The sequence below is a fragment of the Schistocerca serialis genome, chromosome 9 (assembly GCF_023864345.2).
Source record: "Schistocerca serialis cubense isolate TAMUIC-IGC-003099 chromosome 9, iqSchSeri2.2, whole genome shotgun sequence".
NCBI classification, from domain to species: domain Eukaryota; kingdom Metazoa; phylum Arthropoda; class Insecta; order Orthoptera; family Acrididae; genus Schistocerca; species Schistocerca serialis.
The window spans coordinates 427786133-427810699 of record NC_064646.1 but is presented as its reverse complement, the minus strand read 5'-3'; positions in this window follow the sequence as shown (position 1 = coordinate 427810699).

The following is a 24567-nucleotide window of genomic DNA, read 5'->3' as shown; positions in this document are numbered from 1 at the left end:
TATCCACAGTGGGTCGTACAAATAAAATGGAGAGTATACTTGATACTCGGAATTTTGGGGAACATTCTCAAGTCCGCATAAATAAACCGAGTCTGTGAGCGCACTAAGCCCGAAAATGTTCTCAGAGTAAGTTGCTTAAAACAAACAAAATCTTCCGATTTCGTATGAATAAAAACCAGAGAAGTTTCTCACTAGCGGAGGACATTCTGTTTTTTGAAGTGAGTTCAGTAGCAGACTCTGGAACTGAGTAAATTATATTGTGATTAAGTGTTACCATGTGATTTTAGTGAACATGACAGAATATATGATTACTGAAAGGCAAAAAAGATTGTACATAGCATGAAGGACGACAGAAGAAAGAAACTGTAGAAGTTTATATAGATTTAACAGTGAAAACAGTGCTTCGCTGGAGAATCATATTTTTTTCTGAAAATCACGAAAGAGTGGAGGCGCCCTTTCCAACGAATGTAAAATGAAACATTTTTGCGCTATTTAGCGGACACAGACTATCAGACTGGTGTGGTAGCAGTAGCAGACATAGGAATACACCAATCAACGGCGTCACTGATTTTCATATCTTCTGCAGGAAGTAACAGAAAAGCACTGTTGGGGGTCTGATTTCTGAACACTAAACCAACCAGAAACAGCAAAAGTTAAGTGGCAATCTAGATATCAGTTTCCATGTGCAGTTGGGACCCTTGATTGCACACACATACCGATAATGAAACCTTCTACACATGGAGACGAATACATGAATCGTAAGGGCTTTCCTTCTATAAACGTGCAGGCGACATGTGTTTACAGTGAAATGTTTACCAGTGTTGATGCTTTGTGGCCCGGGTTTGTACACGATGCTAGGATATGGAGAAACTCAGATATATACCGTATATTACCAGAGATCCACTGCAATGCTTTAATTTTAGGAGACGAAGAATATGACACTGCGCTGCGGTTAATGAGACCATTCCAAAATACCGAAACACCTGATGGGAGGACGTACAACAGACTGGAACAAGAGGAAGCAGCAAACGTACATGGTAGAAACAGAAGACAGGAAATTGTTAATGTTATTCATCAACTGCAGTGTGTGGAAGTTTGCTCCAAACGTTATATAAATCAACCTAATTCATTTATTTTTTAATTAAAGTAATTAAATCAACCTAATTCATTTATTTTTTAATTAAAGTAATATATACTTGTTCAGGTGTAACTAAATACCATTTTGAGGAAAATGAAAATCATGGCTCTGTGTAACATAAGAAAATGTAATTTAGTGTGTTTCTTCCCCCCTCTCTCGTCATTTTCACAATTACCAAAAATTTCGAACTGGAGCAGAGTTTGCCAGATATTACAGCAAACAAATGCACAAACTGTTTTACCTGTAACATTTAGACCAGAACAAGTCACTCTTCACATTGCACTTTAATGACACTTGTTTCAAGGCTATGGTGAAGATATTTGCCACATACTACAGTAAATAAGTACATAGACTGTTTATCCTGTGCATTTGAAACTGGAACAAGTCTCTCTTTGTGTTCCACATTATGAGAAGTGTTTCATAGCTATGATCGAGGTATTTGCCATATATTACAGTAAATAAATATACAAATTGTTTAACCTGTAGCATTTCAAAATGTAACAGTATTTGCCAGCTGCTACAGCAAGAAGTCCAGAAACTGTTGAACCTGTAGCATTTCAAAATGCAACAGTATTTGCCAGATACTACAGTAAATAAATGCGCAAATTTTTTAAGCTGCAACATTTCAAAATGGAACATGTTACTCTTACTGTTTCACTGGAAAGAATTTTATACTGAATCATTTGTTTAAGAGCAGTTGCGATGATGTACAATGTAAACAAATATTTAATATAAAATATAATTTTTAATTTCACAAATATTACATAGCAAATAAAGAATGAAGGTAATAAAATGCGTTTTTGTTACAAATACATAAACAGCTTTTCACATGTCCTTTGCGCTCGCCGCCATATTGTGATTCTAAAGTACAGCTTTAGTGACATCAATGATGCCATATACAGTGTTGCCAGTCAAGTAATGTAGGTCTGTGCCCCCACCACGCCTACAGCCAGTCAGGTGGCCTGTGGAAACACACTACTGGCTACCCAGTGTGTTTCCTGAGAGGTTGAAAATCTCTAAGGTTAGACCTCTGTTTAAAAAAGGAGATCCATACAAGGTAGAAAATTATAGACCAATATCCCTTCTCCAATAATTTTCAAAAATTCTAGAGAAATTAATGAAAACCAGACTCATAAATTACTTAGATGCTCACAAACTTCTAAACTGCAATCAACATGGCTTTCGCTCGGGCCGCAGCACAGAATCAGCTATCCATGCCTATACCAAAGAGTTTGTCAGGAGTCTCGACACTAAAAAATGTGTAGTGGGAATTAACTTAGATTTATCTAAAGCTTTTGATACAGTAAATCACAAAATTCTGTTAAATAAGATGGAGGCAATAGGTGTATGGGGAGTTGTGACGCAGTGGTTTGAATCTTACCTTCAAGATAGAACTCAGGTGGTAGAAATCATCGCAGAACATAAAAATCAGAAAGTCAAGTGGGTCTAAGATGCAAAGAAATTGGAAATAGGTGTCCCACAGGGCAGTGTTCTTGGTGCCTTATTATTCTTGCTTTATATAAATGACATAAAAAATCCTAATATTTCTACCGAAATAATGTTGTTCGCAGATGACACTAGCATAATTATAAGTGATGATAAAAAATCATTAACCACCACAACTGATATAGTCCTGAAATATAGTCAACATTGGTTTAATGCTAGTGAGTTAACACTTAATCTAAATATAACAAATTATATACAGTATGGCAAAGCAACTCAAGATACGGACCTCCAGTTAAAACTAATGGATAAGAAGATAGAGAGTGTACAATCCACAAAGTTTTTGGGCATGCACATTGATCAAAACTTAAGCTGGAAAGACCATCTCAAGTACTTATCCCACAGGCTCAATTCGGCATGTTTTGCATTGAGGATATTATCTAGAGTATGCCGCACAGACTGTACTAGACTAGTGTATTTTGCTTACTTTCAGTCCATCGTGTCTTATGGCATAGTGTTCTGGGGTAAAACTAAATCGAGCTTAACAGATATCTTCAAATTTCAGAAAAGAGCTATACGAATCATAACACATAACTCTCCAAGAACTTATTGTAGGCCCCTTTTCAAAGAACTGCAAATACTCACAATACCATCACCGTATATTTTTAAAAGCATTCTGTGTACAAGAGCTATACGAATCATAACACATAACTCTCCAAGAACTCATTGTAGGCCCCTTTTCAAAGAATTGCAAATACAATACCCTCACTGTATATTTTTAAAAGCATTCTGTGTACAAGAGCACATATGAAAAATCTACATACAAATGAAGACTGCCATAATTATAATACTAGAACTCATAAGAATTTGTATGTAGAAAGGGTAAGGACAACACACACCCAAAAGCTTGTAAGTTATTTTGGAATAAAACTTTACAATGCTCTGCCAGTGTACATGAAGGAAATAACAGATGAAGTAAAATTTAAGATTGAGCTTAAAAATTACCTTTTAAGCAAAACTTTCTATGACGTAGATGAGTACTTTGATTGTGTGTAAATTTATTGCCAAAAATTTTAATTTATATGTCTAAATTTGTAATTTAAAAAAATGCCTTGCAAGTGATATTCCATTATTATGTCTGTAGTACTTGTACTAGTATGATAACTTTGTTGTGACAATTCCTACATCATGTAAATGATTTACAGGAAGTTAATAAAATGAAATGAAAATGAAAATGAAATATGATGCCAACTGGTTTGACAGGAAAAGTAATAACTGTTTACTTTACTGAACTTTGTCCTCAACTAAGGAAGCAAATTGGAAACATATTTTTAAACCTTGTGATAAGGTTCTCATTCTGGCCTTCAACAAATCCCCATAATCACTTACTGGTATTAAGGCAACGCAAAATTATTGTAGCGGTGTGTATGTAGTTGTAGAGAATTTCACAGAAATGTCGATTCACATGTGATGGAACGAAATGTCAAAACATTCTTCAACTCATTTGAGGTGGCAGCATTCATATAAGCTCTTAATAGAATAGGATGGTACAGGAATCAAAGGCAAGGTTTTTCTAGAAGAAAAAAAATTAATTTGGCGTTGGTCCCATTGGCCACTAAAATGGGAAATTAGCATACAGTATTTTCGCCGCTGTCATTCTTGTTATAACACTGGATTTCAATCTTATGCGAATTTTTAGAATTTATTTTATTATTTTGCTTTGTTTTCGTAAGAAGTTGCAAATGTTTCATGACTTGGGTTTGCCTATCCTTGAGTGTTCCTCCATAAGAAAGAACAAATATCTGAAAACGAAAAATGTTTAACATTTTATATTGGCTAAGCAGATTAATTTTCATTAACTAAGTTAGTATTAAGTGAAAAAGTCACGTCTATTGAAAGAGGAAAACGCAATTGTGTAAAAAGGTATTTGCAATGTGGGAAACAAAACATAATATACAAAGTAAACAGTCTCTATGTCTACACTTACGAATTTTGTGCTATGTGTTGGAACATATATACGCACATCAAAAAGAGTTTTGCATCACCTAGGTTCCAAGAATTCCGGAAACTGAACAGATAATTGGAATAGAGATAAACATAAACATCATTTCCGCCATTTTTATTGCTCATGAAAACCACACATTGCATGTCGTACCAGCATACAGTGAAACCTTCAGAGGTGGTGGTCCAGATTGCTGTACACACCAGTACCTCTAATACCCAGTAGCATATCTTCTAGCATTGATGCATGCCTGTATTCGTCGTGGCATGCTATCCACAAGTTCATCAAGGCACTGTTGGTCCAGATTGTCCCACTCCTCAACGGCGATTTGACGTAGATCCCTCAGAGTGGTTGGTGGGTCACGCCGTCCATAAACAGCCCTTTTCAATCTATCCCAGGCATGATCGATGGGGTTCACGTCTGGAGAACATGCTGGCCACTCTAGTCGAGCGATGTCATTATCCTGAAGGAGTCATTCACAAGATGTGCACGATGGGGGCGCAATTTGTCATCCATGAAGACGAATGCCTCACCAATATGCTGCCGATATGGTTGCACTATCGGTCGGAGGATGGCGTTCACGTATCGTACAGCCATTATGGCAACTTCCATGAGCACCCGCGGCGTACGTTGGCCCCACATAATGCCACCCCAAAACAGCAGGGAACCTCCACCTTGCTGCACTCGCTGGATAGTGTGTCTAAGGCGTTCAGCCTGACTGGATTGCCTCCAAACATGTCTCTGATGACTGTCTGGCTGAAGGCAAATGCGACACTCATCGGTGAAGCGAACGTGAAGCCAACCCTAAGCAGTCCATTCGGCATGTTGTTGGGCCCATCTGTACCACGCTGAATGCTGTTGTGGTTGCAAAGATGGACCTCGCCATGGACGTCGGGAGTGAAGTTGCGCACCATACAGCCTATTGCGAACAGTTTGAGTCCTAACACGACGTCCTGCAGCTGCACGAAAAGCGTTATGCGACATTGTGACGTTGCTGTTAGGGTTCCTCCGAACCATAATCCATAGGTAACAGTCATCCACTGCAGTAGTAGCCCTTGGGCGGCCTGAGGGGGGCATGTCATCGACAGTTATTATTTCTCAGTATCTCCTCCATGTCCAAACAACATCGCTTTGGTTCACTCTGAGACACCTGGATACTTCCCTAGTTGAGAGCCATTTCTGGCACAAAGTAACAATGTGGATGCGATCAATCTGAAGTATTGACCATCTAGGCATCTACAGACAACACAAGCCGTGTACCTCCTTCCTGGTGGAATGACTGGAACTGGTCGGCTATCAGGCCCCTTCCATCTAATAGGTGCTGCTCATGCATGGTTGTTTACATCCTTGGGTGAGTTCAGTGACATCTCTGAAGTCGAAAGGGACTGTGTTTGTGATACAATATCCACAGTCAATGTCTATCTTCAGGAGTTCTGGGAACTGGGCTGATGAAAAACTTTTTTTGATGTGTGTATTTTCGTTAGCCAATAAATGTCGTTGTTTTGAAATGCTGTCTCGTTTCTCAGAGATTTACCATCCGCTAGCGGTTGTGGTAGTAGTGGTAGTAGTAGTAGTATTTGTTGTTCTTGTTGTAGTTTATTCACACAGAAATAATGTACATTGTGGTGATTTCGTCAGAAAATACATGTTGTAAAAAATATACAAAGGTGTACCAGACACACAATACCACATTCAAAATTACATATATAGCTCTGATGAATTACAAAAATCTACGAAAATCGTATTTATATGGAGTACTTACGTGCAATAAAATCTTAGATTTAACCCCTCAAAATATTCATTCATATTATATCAAGCAGATGAAAAATACTATTGACATATAGTAAATGAATGTAATTATTTCTACAAGTTTTTTGGAGATATTAATTTTCACTGTAACACCAGCTGGCCATTAAAAAGTTGAATATAGTTTCTTTAAATGAATATAGCTTTTTTATTTCTTTTATCTGTGTCAGATGTTTGTTGTACAATCTGATATGCTGAATGTTGTTTTTTTGTGCTAAAATATTCTTTTACCTTCAGGGTCACCTCTACAGATGTCATTGCATGTTCTTTTATTATAAGAAGAAAGATCTGAGTTGGTTTTGAAGCTGTCAGTCTACCTTTTTATAACAATTACACTTTTCTGTAAGTAGAGGCATGGCGAGGGTAGAAAATTTACCCACTGAAATAATTGTTTAGAGGGTGTTAACCTAGAACCGCTGATAGTTATTCTAAAAGCTCTTTTTGCTATAGTGAAGATTGTTTCCAGGTTTGTCTTACTATTATCGTAAAAAGAGAGGCTACAGGAAATAACAGAATGGATGCAAGGAAACTAGACAGTTCTGCTTCACTGTTTACAACACACAATACCAATTACACAAAATGCAAAGCAAATAGACTCTAGTTTGTTAGTAAGATAAAGGACATGGACATTCCAGTACGAATATTTGTCATTACGCACACCAAATTTTTGGGGCAGCACCCTCTCAATTTGAATCTTGTAAGGTCAAAGTCATGAGATGGCTTTGTTTTTCTACAATGAATATAATTAGTTTTTGAAAGATTTAAGGTTAAATTTCTCAATTCAGTCATTTTTTGTATAGGGGAACTCAGGGCGGAATGGGATACTTAATGTTTGACAATTTCTATAAAATAAGGGAACACAAGGAAACACTTCTTCAAGTGATAAGAAAACACCTTGTAGGGTAACCTAATGTACCTTATTTTAAAATCACTTAAAACAATACATTTTGCATTTTTTACAATTTTTCAAAGAAAGTCTTGCATATTTCCCATCCGCCCCACCCACGGGGCAGAATGGGATAAGGGTATTTTTTGTTAAATTGTTGCATAAACGTTGAATTTGAATAACGAATATTGTATTAAACTATGATAAAATGTTGTATAACAGGCAATTCAGACTAAGAAATGTGTAATTTAAAACAATACTTCATTCTTGAAAATAAGAAAATATTTTAATATCATTCCGAAAAATGTACAATGCTCAATAACCATCAAACCACTACCTACTAGCCCTTTCGACATAGTCACAAATCAGTATTTCCTCTTTATCTTCACTGTCTATGCCAGCACATGAATTGTGTGGCCACTCTGGCATGCGACCCAGCCCTCATTAGAAGTGGAGTAGAAGTCCCCACAGTAGAGACACTCAGCATTCTCTCTCTCTGATTCTCTCTTGTCCATCATCTTCTTCCTTTTATTTTTCTTAAGGCCTTTGATGTCCTCTGTTTTGGTTTTTTGGGGTGTACAGTTTGATATTTTTGCCTTAAGTTGCATTGCATTGACGTCTCTGTCCTGTCATTGTTTATATTTGTGCACCCTCCACCTTTCTGTAGGCCTACTTTACTTGCGAGAGCATTCTACAGTTCCTTCTTATAAGGAGAATCTGTTAGTATGATGGTTTTCCTTTTCGTCTTGTAGTCCGTCATGTATTTTGACAGATTAGTGGGACTGGAATGACAGCCTCGGGCGATATCTGGAAAGCTGAGTTGTTCGCCAAACATAGCTGGTTGGGAGAGTCTGGCACCCATGAACATCCAGGCAGGGTTTGCTTTCTACTTGCATCAAAATATGACAGGGCCGAATGGGACACTATCCCATTCTGCCCCATCCTATACCGTCCCAAGAGCAATTTTGAGGTTAACAACTTGTATAGAGTGTAATAATTTAAATGCATTAAATAACTAAAGTATAACAAATGCCACGCACTTTAAGGGAATGTGTCATTTTAGGGTATACAAGTAACAATTAACAGCTTACCTGGCGTTGAAATTCACCAAACATTAGAACAACGCAAGCAGTGATGGACAACAATTCACTTAGATCTCGCTGTTCAAACTAAATCAGAATGGCTGCCCTCACTTCCCTTCCATTCGGAGAAATAGTTACATGCCCATACATCAGGTTGCAACACCATCCAGTCTGGAAAAGAGCAATTTCCCATTGTGCTCCGGTATCCTGTTCTGCCCTGAGTTCCCCTATCTATTCCAAAACTCTGGTTGTATATGAGTCGACCATTTTCAAATTCCATTATCTCCAAGCACCAAAAATTGTCAGGAACGAGGAAAATCTGTCTCTCATTTTTTATTTGGTTTTATTGTTGTTTATTTATCACAGTTTTACTTTATATTCTGGATTTATATTTATATTTCCTATAAACCACACTACAATATTTTATTTAAAATAAATAAATTACTTTTAATACAATGACTTTTGAAACAATAGTCTGGACATAATGGTTTCTGGAAAAGTTTTGGTTGTAAGATCATGGGTACAAATGAAAAATAATATAGATATTTCATAATATTTATTCGTATAACAAAATTATTAGTGACCACTGGAAAGAATAATGTATCACATACCTGCTAATTAATTTTTTTGAGCTGTTGCCATCAAATTTATATTAAAATAGCACATCATTATGAGATCATTACTTTATTACATCAAATACTGAACTGCTCTTCAGCCTCATCAAGTAGCTCTCCGACATCAGATTCTTCATTCAGTTCAGCTCTCAACTACTGTTTGAGGACATTCTTGTAGGATACAAGTTCATTAATGTCCATCCATCCTGGTCAATAGTGGCTTCATGAAAGAACTGTTACATCTTTGATTTTTTCTGGTTGTACCATATCACTTTTACATATCTCTGCTGGTTTTATTGCCATCGAGGATGTACCCTTCTTGCAGATGCTTTTACCATATCCTGTTCAGTGTTATGGTTTTGTTCCTCTTGAAAAATAATATTGCTCTGACCTTCCTTTTTGCTTAATGTTTTTTTTGAAGGCTTGAAATGAAAATGCCATGCAGAGACCGAGCGAGGTGGCATAGTGGTTAGCACACTGGACTCGCATTCAAACCCATCTCCAGCCATTCTGATTTAGGTTTTCTGTAATTTCCCTAAATAGTTTCAGACGAATTCCAGGATGGTTCCTTTGAAAGGGCATGGCCGATTTCCTTCCCAATCCTTCCCTAGTCCGAGCTTGTGCACCATCTCTAATGATCTCGTTGTCGATGGGATGTTAAACACTAATCTCCTTCTCCTCCTCCTCCCCCATGCAGAGAGAGATTTCATGACATCCTTAAGAACTGTCTTCCAGTCAACAGCATTTATATCTCACCCAAGTTTGTAGATAGTCCCAAAATTTCTGATAATGTAATAATAATCACTGAACGTACTTACTTTTCAGTCCAGCTAAATATGCAATCAGGAGGAATATATGACTGGCCAATAACTAGAAAATTAAAGTTGACAGGTTTCACGTTTTGTAAACAATTATGAGCAACCAAGTACACATTATGCCAATTGTAACTTGATTTTTATCTTGTCCTCCACTACCATCAGTTAGCAACTTCAAGGTCTGTATTGCACAGCCTATGAAAAATGGATGATGCAATTTGATGTGAACCTTTAGAGAAGTCATTTTCTAACCACATATAGGAAAATACATTGCACTTGTTCTGGGAACCGTGAGAGAGTCCCTCACAGTGAAATTGTAAAAATAAAGTCAGCTTAAGTAGTATGACAGCTAATGAGGAAACTTAGGGAGAATCAAATTCTTTTAGCAACCAAAGCTCATTATTCACTCTCCTTCTGTTTCACTGCGAAGTTCATTGTAAAAAGTGTCTACTTTCAGTTTATGTAAGATAAGCTTGGCCTTCATCTCGTCTTTCCCCTTGATATTTCGAGTCTGTTTTAGTTATTCTTTGGACTGTAAGTAAAAAGAGCAAACATTTCTGGCAGGAGATCCAAATCCAATATTGTAATCATTATCAAATAGATTTCGAAAGGAAACATAGTGTTTTGTGTAATTTGCAAATTGACAGGTCACTACTCTATATTGCCCATGACGGTTTTCCCCTGGCAGCAAAGTTTCTCAGTTGGTTCTGTTGATTCTATAAAATCTGTCACAGATTTCCTTCTGTCACCATAAGCGCGAAATCCTCTCCTTCGGAGATACTCCAGTCTCCAGAAACTGTTTACACAGCTTCTGAACACTATTTCAACCTACTCCAATTGTTTCAATGAATACTTTTTTTTACAGACCCTGAGTCTCTGAAATCACATTGTGTAGCTTTGGATGACGTATTTTACAAGCTTCCGTCCTATTCTTCAGTCCTTACAATGATCTTCTCTGCCTTACCATCTGCACGATTGTGTACTTAAGAATGAAATAATTCTGGATACACCTGACATGTGTTGCATAGAACTTATGATTCATCCTTCTCATGTTTGCATGGAAAGTTGTCTACCTTCATACGGTCCCACTTATGCTTGTATGATGGCATCGTTGGAACTCCCTTGCTGGAATATCTGGAAGGATAAATTCAATCAACATTATGCACCACACACATTTCCTTGCTTATAAGAATGTTATTCGAAAAAAGTAAGCATAAATATATTATAAATGGAAATAATCAACAGGTAACCTCATTTCCTTTTCAACCTTTATTGCCCAATGTTGCTTCAGCTGCCACTTATTCTGCGATTTCTCTACACGAGCTGGTGTAATAATATTGCTGGATACTGCTGTGCCTTTCATATCCATGATTTTACATAGCTCACTGCTTCAAAAATTAAGACTATAATCTATTAAGTTCAACTAAACAACCAGCTATTACTTAATAATGTGTATTTGTGCCAAAATCCAATTTGGCAGGTATACCAACATGAAAAACATCAGACACAGAAATCTGAACAAAATAAAGTTACATTTACCTCACAGGGGGAACATATAATGTTTAAAACATATTCTAAATGTGATATGACGAGTGTACAGAAATAACAGGTTTGGGGATGTATCTTCTTTAGAGCATTTAACACGCATTGAATATAACAATGTTAAGTCCTGTTGAACCAAACTTTGGAGTTACTCTTAACAACAGAAATAGCAGCTACTGGAACTTGTATAATGTTCTAAACAGGTCTGCCTGAAGTGTTCTCTTTCGACATATAAACAAGTTAATATTAAAAAAATGGATTTAATGGGTTTGGGAAATGGGCGACTCGTATGTTGACAATATCTGGGTTATATTAGTTACAATAACATTTGTGCATCAGCAAACAGAATTATATGAATGCCAGTGACTGAAAGCTCGGTATCAGTTATATAAAAAAGAAATAGGTCCTAGGACGCTACCCTGTGTTACTTCTATTGGTACAGTGTGAATATTAGCTCTGTAATCATTATTTTGGTTTTTAATGCTTATTGAAGTAGCATTAACGAGGGGCACACCTTCAACTTTGAATAAACGAAGAAGATATTCAGTGCCAACCGATTTTGGGACTTCATCTTCAAGGAGGCAGTGGAAATACGTCTCCACAACGATCTGGTCAACTGGGATAGGGGGTTTCAACTTAGCGCAGTATGGGATTCTACAATTGAGAAGATAAGTCAGAAACACTCCATTCTGAAGGTGGTGGCGTCCATGGACAGAATGGACAGCGACCAGTACTAGACGACTGCACCAGAGCCGCACCGTGATCCTCCACCACTGGCCGCCCCGCTCGTCACCCGTAGCCGGATTTGTGTGATAGGCCTTCCTGCAGAAGAGGACAGCACTCAAATAACTATATAGATATGTGTAGTGCAGCATCCTGACAGTCGCTCAGTGACAGCCGTACTGTGTGGATCACGTGCGGAGCTGCGGGAGTACATATCGTACTGCATTGAGCCATAGGGACCTGCATGCAGGTTATGTTACGAGGGTGCGCAAAGCTTTCAGATTTTGGCATACCGAGGACGCAGAAGCGACTAACTGCGTTTTTTTTTAAATACAGTTTGGTGCTCAGGAAGACCATCTGAGGGCGAGGAAGCCTGAGGACACCTTGAGAGCGGAATTGTTGTGTTGTTTTGCCGCTTCGGAATGTCGTGCGCAGGTGGTGGAGTCACAGCAATCTGCCGCTGTCAACAAAAGGCGCGTCTTGTTGTTGCCGTGCGCCGCGTCGCTGGCCGTTTCGGGTATTCCAGCTCCCAGAGAGTCATGCTCTGCTCCCCTAAGATTAAGGAAATTGTGGGCCTGGAGCTGGAAGCCAGCTGCAGAACCAACAAGAAGGCGATTCCACCTGTCCTCCCCTTGCACTAAGGCCGCTCCTGCTTGACAATGCCATGAACAACCTTCCAAATTACATAGCATCCCTAAGTAAAGGCAAGCAGACGACCTGTCAGCTGATCGATTCTTCCCCAAACCCACCGCCTCGACCCTCCACCTGATCCAAATACCTAAAATCCCCCCCCCCCCCCAAACACAAGTCCACTTCACCCAAACAGTGGCATGCAAAGAAGGAGCACAAGCGTGGATACACAAAGAGCAAGACGAGGTCCATCACCCCTACCCCAACCACTCCCTCAAACTTCGAGGAGCCTGCAACCCCAACAGCACCTGTTGTCGCCCTGGGATGGAACCAGGTAACCATCGCTGTGGAAGGGAACTGTGCAACTGGCCAGGATTTGGATGGATTCGTAATGGCGAGGAAAACCTTTCGCCAGCCGAGGCCTCTGCCAGCTCAGGGAATAGAACCCATCCTGAACGGGTTTCAGCCGGTGGCTGATGAGCCAGAGACTCAACAACACCTACCAACGACACAAAAGTGCGAGACACACCACCTCCCCCCGATCGTCGTGGAGTTTCCCCATAAAAATGAGGAACTCTACGACATAATAAAAACGGCTATTAAAGGCAACAACTTTAAAGCCAAGCCAGGAGGAGGACACAAGATTAAAATAACACTAAACACTATCGAGCACTACAACATCATCAAGGACCTTCTCGCAGACAAGATCATATGTCACTACACGGTCACCACAACAAAAACCAGAAACAGAAACATAGTCATTAGGGACCTTCTGAGATGGCCGTCCCCCCAAGCAATCAAAACAGACTTTACTGCCCAGGGTTATGTCATCAAAACTGTTCAACAGATGGGCAAACCCGGGACAGAAAGCAAGTGGCCATTGTATCAGGGGACTCTCCCTGATATACCCCAAAACAAAAGTGAAATCAAGAAGGTTATGGCTGTCCCTGTCACCACAGAGCCCCTGCGCTACAGAAATTAAGACAGTGGAGTGCTTCAGGTGTCAGGGATTGAACCACATAGCCACATACTGTAATATGGCGGTGCGCTGCAGGAAGTGCACCGAGCCCCACAACACCAGAGAATATACAATCAAATTCACGGACCCACAAATAAGGTGTGTACTATGTGGCAAAAACCACACAGTGGGTTACTAAGGGTGTGAAGTCCACAAAAGACACACACAGCAGGCAAAGGGCGCAAAGGCCGCCCCACACACATGCAAACAAGACACCACCGTCCCACCCAGAAACACAAAGGAACAACAACACACACGGACAAGACTTGGGTAAAACTAAGACCAGACACACCAAGGGCAACGTACGTGGAAGTGGTTTCTCCTTGAAGAAGCCATGAAAACGTAACCCTATCACCACAACACCAGACACAGACGCAAGAACAACACTAGGGAAGACAACACAACAACGACCATGTTCACTATAACAGAGAAAGCTCTAGGGAACCCAAATACAAGCTGCAGCAGCAGCCTCCCAATCCCCCTCCTCAGATCAGCTATTGGACATTATTGTCCAGATTATAAACCTTGTTATGGAGATGATGAAGGAATTCAGGGAGGCCCAGAAGCAGAACACACAGATCCTCGTCACCCTCCAGGTAGCAGTCCAGCAGTCGCTTCCCCCTGCTGACCTCATCAACAGCAGCAAAACCTCATCATGGATAAATGACCAAATATCCGAGGCCTGACAATCTGCGCCTTTAACGCAGATGGCCTTGTTAATCAAGTGATCGAATTCAGGGAACTCATGAAGGCGTTCTCAATCGACATATACATGATGGTGTAAACACACCTCAAGCTGGGAATCAAAGTGATAGTTCCCAATTACTATAGTTACTGTGTAGATAGGCCAACCCAAGGTGGAAGATTGGCCATATACATAAAAAGAGGGATCCCTCACCACCATGTATACATACCAGCTACCAATAAAATTGAAGCAGTGGCAGTAGAAGTAACCACTGCCACCATACTCCTAATAGTATTTGTAATCTACCGACCCCCAAATGATGAGGTCGATGAAGGAGATATAGCAGCTCCTAATCGGAGGCGACTTCAGTGCCAAGCACCCAGACTGGAACTCTAGAATAACCTCCAGAGCAGGCGCCAAATTGCAACAACCAGTGCACAACCACCACTTTGAAACATGGTGTCCAGTTGAGCCCACTCACTTTTCCAAAAATGGAGGTAGGCCCGATGTATTAGATGTAGCTCTCACTAGGAGGATCACAGTGTTTGTGGCTGTAAATGTCCTCCAACCACAATCCTGTCATTTCGAGGTAGATGTGGGAGAATGGCTAGCATTCCCGCAGTACGCACAGATTGGAAGCGATACCAAGAAGCTGTCACCTCGAATATCGCTCGCCCTCCGCCACCTACTGCCGAAACAGCAGAACAAGCGCTACAAAGACCTAACAGGCACCATCTTGCAGGCAGCGGAAGAGGCCACCCCCCCACTTTTTGCTGCTGAAGACATGCCAAAAATAATTAGGTCCCTTAAAAAAAAAAAAAAAAAAAAAAAAAAAGGGGGGGGGGGCCAGGACACAACATTGTCACCAATCAGTTAGTTAGAAACCTCCTGCTCTCAGTGATCACACACCTCACGAACGTCTTCAATGAGATTACTCATTCCCACTAGTTCCCAGCTTGCTGGAAACACACAGAAGTGGTCGCGACACACAAACCGGGGAAAGACCCTCTCTATTCCTGCAGCACTACAGGCCGATTAGCCTATTGCCAGCTCTCAGCAAGATCAGTGAGCTCCTGCTGCCAATATCCAAACAGGAACATATTACCAGAGAGCAACTTCTACCGAATTTCCAATCCAGATTCTAGCAGAACCACTCTGCCCCACAACAGATCATGAGTATGGTTGAAGCAGCAACAGAGGGCTTCAACCATAGAGGCTGCTGCGGGATGGTACTACTAGATGTGGTCAAAGCCTTTGACTCAGTGTGGCACAGGGGGCTACTCTACAAGTTTTACACACAAGGGTTCCCCAGGAGCATAGTTAACCAAATTAAAAGCTATCTCACGGATAGAACTTTCTCTGTTAACGTAGAAACAGCCACCTCCACAAAAAGATGTATTCATGCTGGGGTACTGCAGGGATCGGTTCTGGGGCCCATATTGTACAGTTTGTACATTGTGGACATACCAGCGGTCCCCCAGGTGCACACCGCACAATATGCAGATGACACAGTGTTCCACACCCGTAATGCGAACAAGGATCTGGTCATCTGTAGGCTACAAAGGGTTTTAGATGACACAGAAACTTGGGCCCATCAGCTCTGAGAAGACGCAGGCTATGCTGTTCACCTGAAGACTCGGAAGGTGCGGATCCCCTCATCGCCTCCCCCTCTACCTCCACCTAAACGGAACCCAACTTCCCCACCGCAGAACCGCCAAGTATCTTGGACTCTTGTCTTATGTGGAAGCCCCACGTAGATTAGGTCTAGAGGAAGGTCTGTGCCAGAATGTCCATCCCATACCTAATCCTCAACACAACCAGCTCCCTTCCCTGCTCTGTAGGAGTAAATGTATATCAGGCCCTTATATGGCCAGTAATGCAGTATGGATGCCCAGTCTGGGGATACATGCAAAGCAGTATCTGACTGCAGAGGTTGCAGAACTGCGTCCTCACAAGGGCACAGCATCTACCTCTGGGATTCCCCACTGATGATCTGCACACGGCAGCTTAAATCCCCTTCCTAAAAGAGCGTTTCCAAAAACGCAAGAGCCTTTTATGAGAGCTCTTTCAGATCAGGAAATGACCTCATCCACTCCCTAGGTAGGCATGATATGTCCAGTGACAAACACAAACACCCAATGACGATCTTCGATGACTAACTCGAAGGGAAAATCCCTATCTCCAGTCCTTAATCGTGTTCCCTCCCCCATAAAATCATTCATCTCGCCATCCTCAGGCAAGTGCCAGACACACACAGAACATTCATCACGCTATGCAGACATACAAAAATCATAGAAACACGTGGAGTAAAAGCCAAGAGGCTACAAGCTCCTCAACACACTTTCCCAAAAAGGGGAAAATAACAGATGAGAGTGAGAGCATTTCGACACCTCACTTGAGGATGACGGGTACGAAACTCATCGAAACGTTGCGACAAGACGGTGTCACCACTCAACTGAACACCCGACAAGAGTTCATCATTGTAATACGTCGAGAAAGCCTGCAGTCTCATTTATCACACCTCTACGGGGAAGATAGCCAGCACAACCACAAGATGCTGCAGAAACTACGATTCAAGAAGGGGAAGCAGCTCAGCAGGTTGTCTGTCTTGCTAAAGTGTCAGGATAAGGATGTGATGCCTCAATTTGCTAAGCTACAGCATCCCGTCAACACGACCAAGACAGGAAACGCGCCAGTTGGTATGGGAGCACGTCCGTATTATTAGAATGGAACACGACAAGAACATAAGGAACTTGCTGTCTCACCTCTTATACATGGCTTCTGGTCTGCCAGTTCATACCTGGTAATGGCTAGATGGTAACACTTACGCAGGTAGTGACCTCCACAAGACGAAAAACAGTAAGAAACAATGCAACAAGTTTGTCTGACTTCCATGGGCTCAGCAGCAGGAAGACAAATCCAACAGTGCTAAGAAAGTCATCAAACTGACTGAGAGAGAACTGGATGAGTCAACAATCTCTGTGCTGTGGAAAAGACTGAACTTTGCTCCAGTTCCTAGAACGTTACAAAAACGTGACATCATCAGCAACATCAAGCAAGCCATCGTAGGCCCACTTCAGAGGCCGCTGAAGAAGTGAAGAGGGAGACTTGCACAATACTCTAGAAAGATAACCAGAGAACAACATCTCGGCAGCAAAACACAAGGCGCTGCTAGCCATCCGTGATGACAAAGATATAGTGGTCTTAACAGCACATAAAGGCAATGGGACTGTACTACTGTAGACAGAAGATCACTGGCGAAAGATCAAGACTTTGCATACAAACAAGTGAGGAAAGACGCGACTACTGCAGTCACACATAAGAACATAGATCTTCTCAACAGCTCGGGACTAGACAGAAACACCATCAGAAGGCTTTACCCCAGGGCACCAGCGCCTTCAAGACTATATAGCCTCCTGAAGATCCATAAGGAGAAGGTTCCATTACGTCCGATACTGAACACCATAAACTCACCTTCATTTGGGATAGCCAAGCATCTAGCACAACTTCTAAAACCACTTGTTAGTCACTGCCCAAACCACATCAAGAACTCAACAGAATTTGTTAAGGTACTCCAAGAGCTGTGGATAGATGAGAAGGACTTATCAGTCAGCTTTGATGTTACGTCCTTTGCACAACCTGAACGATTTGTTGCGCTTCTCGAGGGACACTTTGATGTAGAAACAATCAGACTCTTCTGTCACGTGCTAACTACCACCTATTTCAAATGTGATGGGAAATTCTATGAACGAATAGAGGGGGTTGCCGTGGGTTCCCCTTTACTTCCAGGTATTGCCAACCTTCACATGGAGCACTTTGAAGATGTAGCACTGGATACCGCCCTGCTGAAACCAAAGATGTTCTATAGATACGTTGGCAACACTTTTGTGGTGTGACCACATGACAAGGAAAACCTACAGGAGTTTCTGTGTCATCTCAGTGGTATAATGAAAACATTCAGTTCACCGTGGAAGTAGCTTACCCTTCCTGGACATTTTAATCAAGAGAAATCCGGATGGTATGCTGTGAAACTTAGTTTACAGGAAAAATACGCACACGGACCTTTATCTTAATGCAGGGAGTTACCACCATCCAGCACAACGCAACTCGGTACTAAACACGTTGGTACATATAGCCAGGTCCATCTACGACAGGAAGAGTTGGCCGCAGGAGTTGCAGCATCTGTGGGAAACTTCCCGAAAAAACGGCTACGGCGAGACGCAGATAAGACTCGCGTTACAGACAGACAAAAGGCAGGAGGACAACCCCTGTGCTGGACAGTCAACAGCCAAAATCTCAAGAATACAGAAAAAGCAATGCGAAAAGTAAAGGACATATTTGGCTCGAGCAAAGACCCTTTAGGATTACAGACACAGGGCATCTACAGTACCGAGTGCGAATGTGGAAGGCAGTACATTGGGCAAACACAATGCAGTATATCACAGCGTTGTACAGAGCACACCAGAAACATGCGCTTAGGACAAATAAGCAAGTCCGCGGTAACAGTGCATAGCATTAATTAGGTGCAGATCTTCAACTTTGAAGAAACGAAGAAGATATGCAGTGCCAACAGATTCTGAGACTCTGTCTTCAAGGAGGCAGTGGAAATACATCTCCACAACAACCTGGTCAACCAGTATAGCAGATTTCAGTGCAGCATGTGATTCCGCACTTGAGATGATACGTCAGGAACGCTCCGTTCTGAAGGTGGTGGTGTCTGCGGACAGAATGGACAGCGATCAGAACTCGACGCCTGCACCAGAGCCGCACCGTGATCACCCACCACTGGCCGCGCTGCTCAGCACCCGTTTCCAGAGGCGCGTGATTGGCCTGTCTGCAGAAGAGGACAGCGGTCAAATAACTATATAATATGTGCAGCACAGCATCCTGGCGCCTCGCTTGAGGATGATGGATACGAAACTCATCGAAAAGTTGCGACAAGACGACGCTACCATTAGGCTGATCACCTGAGAAGAGTTCTTCACCTGTCTCATCACCTGTCTCCTATTTTGGAGATATAACCGAAATATTTCGTCACAACTACTCATATACCAACACCTTTTAATTTATGTAGCAATATACCACGTTTGACAGTACTGAATGCCTTCGATAAGTCAATGAGATGGCAGTGAGGGGCAGGAAAGAACACCAGGTGCACTCAGTTGGTATGCCTGGAGGCCACATCCAGCATGTTGAAGAGGCTGTTTCGGTAGCCATTGAGGGAACAGGGTGCAACCAACTGCAGATTGTGGCACACACTGGAGCAAACGATGCCTTTTCTCTGGGCTCTGAGGTTATTCTTGGGACATTCTAGCGAGTGATAGAGAAGGTTGAGAACACCAGCTTTGTACATGGAGTTTCAACAAGGCTCACAATTTTCAGCATTGTTCCCAGAACTGACTGGGCCCTCTGGTTCTGAGTCAAGTGGAAGACTGAACCAGAGATTTCGAAGGTTTTGTGAAAAGCTAGGCTGCAACTTTGAGGACTTTCGCTACAGGGTTGAGAACCTTAGGGTCACCCTAAATTGGTCAGGTGTGCACTGCATATCAGAGGCTGCTACTCAGATAGCTGATTGTGTATGAGGTGCACACAACGATTTTTTTTTTTTTTTGTTTGGCGACTCTCCATCCAATCCAAAGGACGATAGCTGTAGGAAACACAGAAGTATCAGTGTAAGATCGAAAGAAATGCCTGTCACAGCTGAGAGCATTAAAATCCTAATGGTAAACTGTCGAAACATTTGCAAAAAAGTGCCAGAGTTTGAAGAGCTCATGAAAAGCGGCGAAGCTCACATAATATTAGGTGCAGAAAGCTGGTTGAAACTTGAAATTGATAACAGTGAGGTTTTTGGGGAATATTTGATTGTATATAGAAAGGATAGGCAAATGGAAAATGGTGGTGGTGTTTTTATTGCAGTAGACAAGAAACTCAAATCCACCGAGATAGAAATTGACGTTGCATGTTGGATTATTTGGGCAAGACTCAATATCAGGGGTGGGCATACAATGATAATTTGCTCCCTTTATCACTCATTAGACTCATCTACTGATGTAACCGAAAACTTTAGAGAAAACCTCAATTCACTTGTACGTATGATCCCCAGTCATACTTTATTCATCGGTGGAGATTACAGTTTTACCAACTGCGACATGGTCGTGTATACAAACAGTGATCCAATACTGTCAATTATAGTTTTGTTAGTGGTGGGTGTGATACAACATACACTACTGGCCATTAAAATTCTTACAACAAGAAGAAGTGCAGATGATAAATGGGTATTCATTGGAGAAATATATCATACTAGAACTGACATGTGATTACATTTTCACGCAATTTGCCTGCACAGATCCTGAGAAATCAGTACCCAGAACAACCACCTCTGGCCGTAATAACGGCCTTGATACGCCAGCGCACTGAGTCAAACAGAGCTTGAATGTAACGTCCACTGTTCAAAGTGCCGTCAGTGCGAACAAGAGATGACCGAGACGTGTAACCAATGGCACCCCATACCATTACGCCGGATGATACGTCAGTATGGCGATGACGAATACACGCTTCCAATGTGCGTTCACCGCGATGTCGCCAAACATGGATGCGACCATCATGATGCTGTAAACAGAACCCGGATTCATCCGAAAAAATGACGTTTTGCCATTCGTGCACCCAGGTTTGTCGTTGAGTACACCATCGCAGGCGCTCCTGTCTGTGATGCAGCGTCAAGAGTAACCGCAGCCATGGTTTCCGAGCTGATAGTCCATGCTGCTGCAAACGTCGTCGAATTGTTCGTGCAGATTGTTGTTGTCTTGCAAATGTGCCCATCTATTGACTCAGGGATCGAGACTTGGCTGCACGATCCGTTACAGCCATGCGGATAAGATGCCTGTCATCTCGACTGCTAGTGATACGAGGCTGTTGGGATCCAGCACGGCGTTCCGTATTACCCTACTGAACCCACCAATTCCATATTCTGCTAACAGTCATTGGATCTCGACCAACGTGAGCAGTAATGTCGCGATACGATAAACCAAAATCGCGATAGGCTACAATCCGACCTTTATCAAAGTCGGAAACGTGATGGTACGCATTTCTCCTCCTTACACGAGTCATCACAACAACGTTTCACCAGGCAACGCCGGTCAACTGCTGTTTGTGTATGAGAAATCGGTTGGAAACTTTCCTCATGTCAACACGTTGTAGGTGTCGCCACCGGCGCCAGCCTTGTGTGAATGCTCTGAAAAGCTAATCATATGCATATCATAGCATCTACCCCCTGTCGGTTAAATTTCGCGTCTGTAGCACGTCATCTTCGTGGTGTAGCAATTTTAATGTCCGGTAGTGTACAATGAAACATTACTAAATGCCTTCTCTGAAAACTACCTACATAAGGTAGTTATGAAACCACTCATGATAGAAATATATTGAATCAAATGGCAACAAATTGACCTGACATCTTGGAGGATGCCCACACAAAAACTGGTATCAGTAACCACGACGGGTTGTGGTAACAGTTGTTACCAAAGTACTAAGGACAACTAAAACAAGAAGAAAGACATATGTCTTCAGTAAACTAGATAAAAAATCAGTGGTGTCATATCTCAATGAAGAAATTGAAACTTTCAACTCAGGTCATGAGCACATACAGGAAATCTGGCTCAAGTTTAAAAGGATCGTCGGCCACACAGGGGATATATATGTACCCAGAAGAACAGTTCATAATGGAAGTAACCTCCATTGTATACATTCACTGCAAATAAACTTCTACAGAAACAGAAATTACTGCATAATAGGTGTAAAACAAAGTGTAGTACTACTGTAGCACACCACCGGTCACATAGCTGGTTTTGGCGTGTGTTCACCCCAACTAATTGACTAACAGATCAACAGAGAGTGCAAAACTGCCGCAATATCGGATAACGCAAAAAAGTAATATGGCCCTGTGACTCCTGATTGAACTGCGGTGGCAGTGTTGACATTAATTTATTCAGAATTGATCACTTTTAATTAAAAAGGGGTGCACATTGATGTTATATTCAGCTATTGAACACCAGATGCAAATGTTGAACATAAAATTAATTAAGAAAGTGACTTGGGATTTCAACTACTTGATTGAAAAGAGATGCAGTCGATTAGCACAAATTTATTTTAATTCCCGACCTTCAATCATCACATTACAAGACTCTCCTATCTGGCAGTGCTAATAAATTGCGTTTGCGTGGAGTAAAGCGCGATAACTCAAAAGTAATTCCTATCGACTGACCCAGGCGTAACGCGAAGTGTGAGAAGAATTCTACAATACACGGCCCATGAAACCCTCGTGGAAACTTTCCCGACGTGATCCAACAAATTAATCAGTGCCCGGAGCAGGCGCAATATCACCGAATACAGCGTGGCGGAGCGGCGTCGTGTGGACGTCGGCCGACTTCATGGTGCTGCAAGGCTGCGCTCGTCTATTCAGTCCTAACTACCTTGCTCAGTACATAGCTGAACCAAAACTTTCTATCTCTAAGCTCAATCCTCTACGTATCACTCACATAGGAATCGCGAGGATAAGACTAGAATAATTACTTCCTACACAGAGGCATTCGAACAGTCATTTTTCCCACGCTTCATACGTGAACAGAATAGGAAGAAAGCGTAACAACTGGTACGATGACACTGCCATGCACCTCATGGTTGTATGCAGGGTATAGATGTACATGGAGATGTAGGTGTAAAATGAATTGCGTAGTAGATGATTCTGTACTCGTGCGTCTGTGAAAACAGTCTTGGTTTACAGAAAAGAGACAGAACTTTTCAAGGTAACTTGTTAATCTATTTTTCATGACTGTCACTGTTACTTCTAGAGAAATGGATAACAAAGCACATGGTCAATAGTTTTCCACTTCATATATACAGTGTGAAATGGGTATAAGTTTAGAAATTTTTATATGTGGTACCTTAATATGTACACACACAGTGCGTTGGCTGTTTTTTTTCCGCAGTGAACAGTTTTATCACTAACGAGTCACATAATATCCTACCTAATGTTTTCTGCACAGTCGTAACTTCATCGCCAAGTGAACTATATCTATCAGTATAGGCTAACTGTTTTGCATTGGCGTGTCTACACTTCAGAGCTTGACCTACTGCTCAGGGAAAATGTCTTGCTCTTGACATGCATACTTGGAGATCTAAGTCATACTACGCCTATTAGCTATAAATATTAGTCTGAAAATGAAATAAATAGTGATGCAACGTTGTTCAGTACGTTCAGTACACTGTTCTTAGTCACCAATAAAAATATTCGGACTTCTATCCAGTACACCAGATACTGCTCTTTTTATACAATGGTTTGCTTTTGAAATAGAAACAGACTTCTGGTGACATATTCATGTAACGTGAAAGTGGTTCTGATATAGCAGCAGGTCATTTAATTATGGCTGTATTACTGTTAAAATTGTTCAAATGGGGGATAGATTTAAATATTTATTTCAGGTTGAAGAGAACATCTTTCATTTAAGATTTAATTCTAGGCCCTCTCACAGCTTGCATCTGATAATATTTTAAAAGAATTATCCAACAGATAACTATCTTTTACATTCAACATATTAAATGAGGAGACAGAATAGGGTGTCTAATTACTAATGAGGTTTTCAACTGACTCCTTCACAACTATACTAAGAAAAGGGGATGATATTGCAATACAGAAATTGTGAATTACTTTTCAAGATATGGGCCAAATGGATTCTTAAACGATTTGATTGACTGTGCCTCAAGTATAGGCAAAACAACAACATCTACAACAATAATAGTTAACGCGGTCCTCTACTCTACACAAAGGTTCAAACAGTGCACCAAGATGACAGGAATTAGGACAGTGAATCTAGTTCTCTTACACACTCCCACACCATAACACGCCGGAATAAAAACTGCACTACCACTATTACGAAAACTATCGCAAAACCCAATGGCTACCCAGCAGGAAGTATCTTAGCTTGAGTTGTGAGATAGGTCGTGGACTGATGCACATGTGTTTGCACATGTCACAATACATACAAAGAAAATTCTGTTTATAACTACGATAAAATTTACAGAAATATAAGAAAGCCTACAAACAATCCACGAATACTGGATACTTGAGCATTTGTTTTAATATTAATGAAGGGAAAACAAAAAGTAATCAAGTTCTACAAACTACAAATGT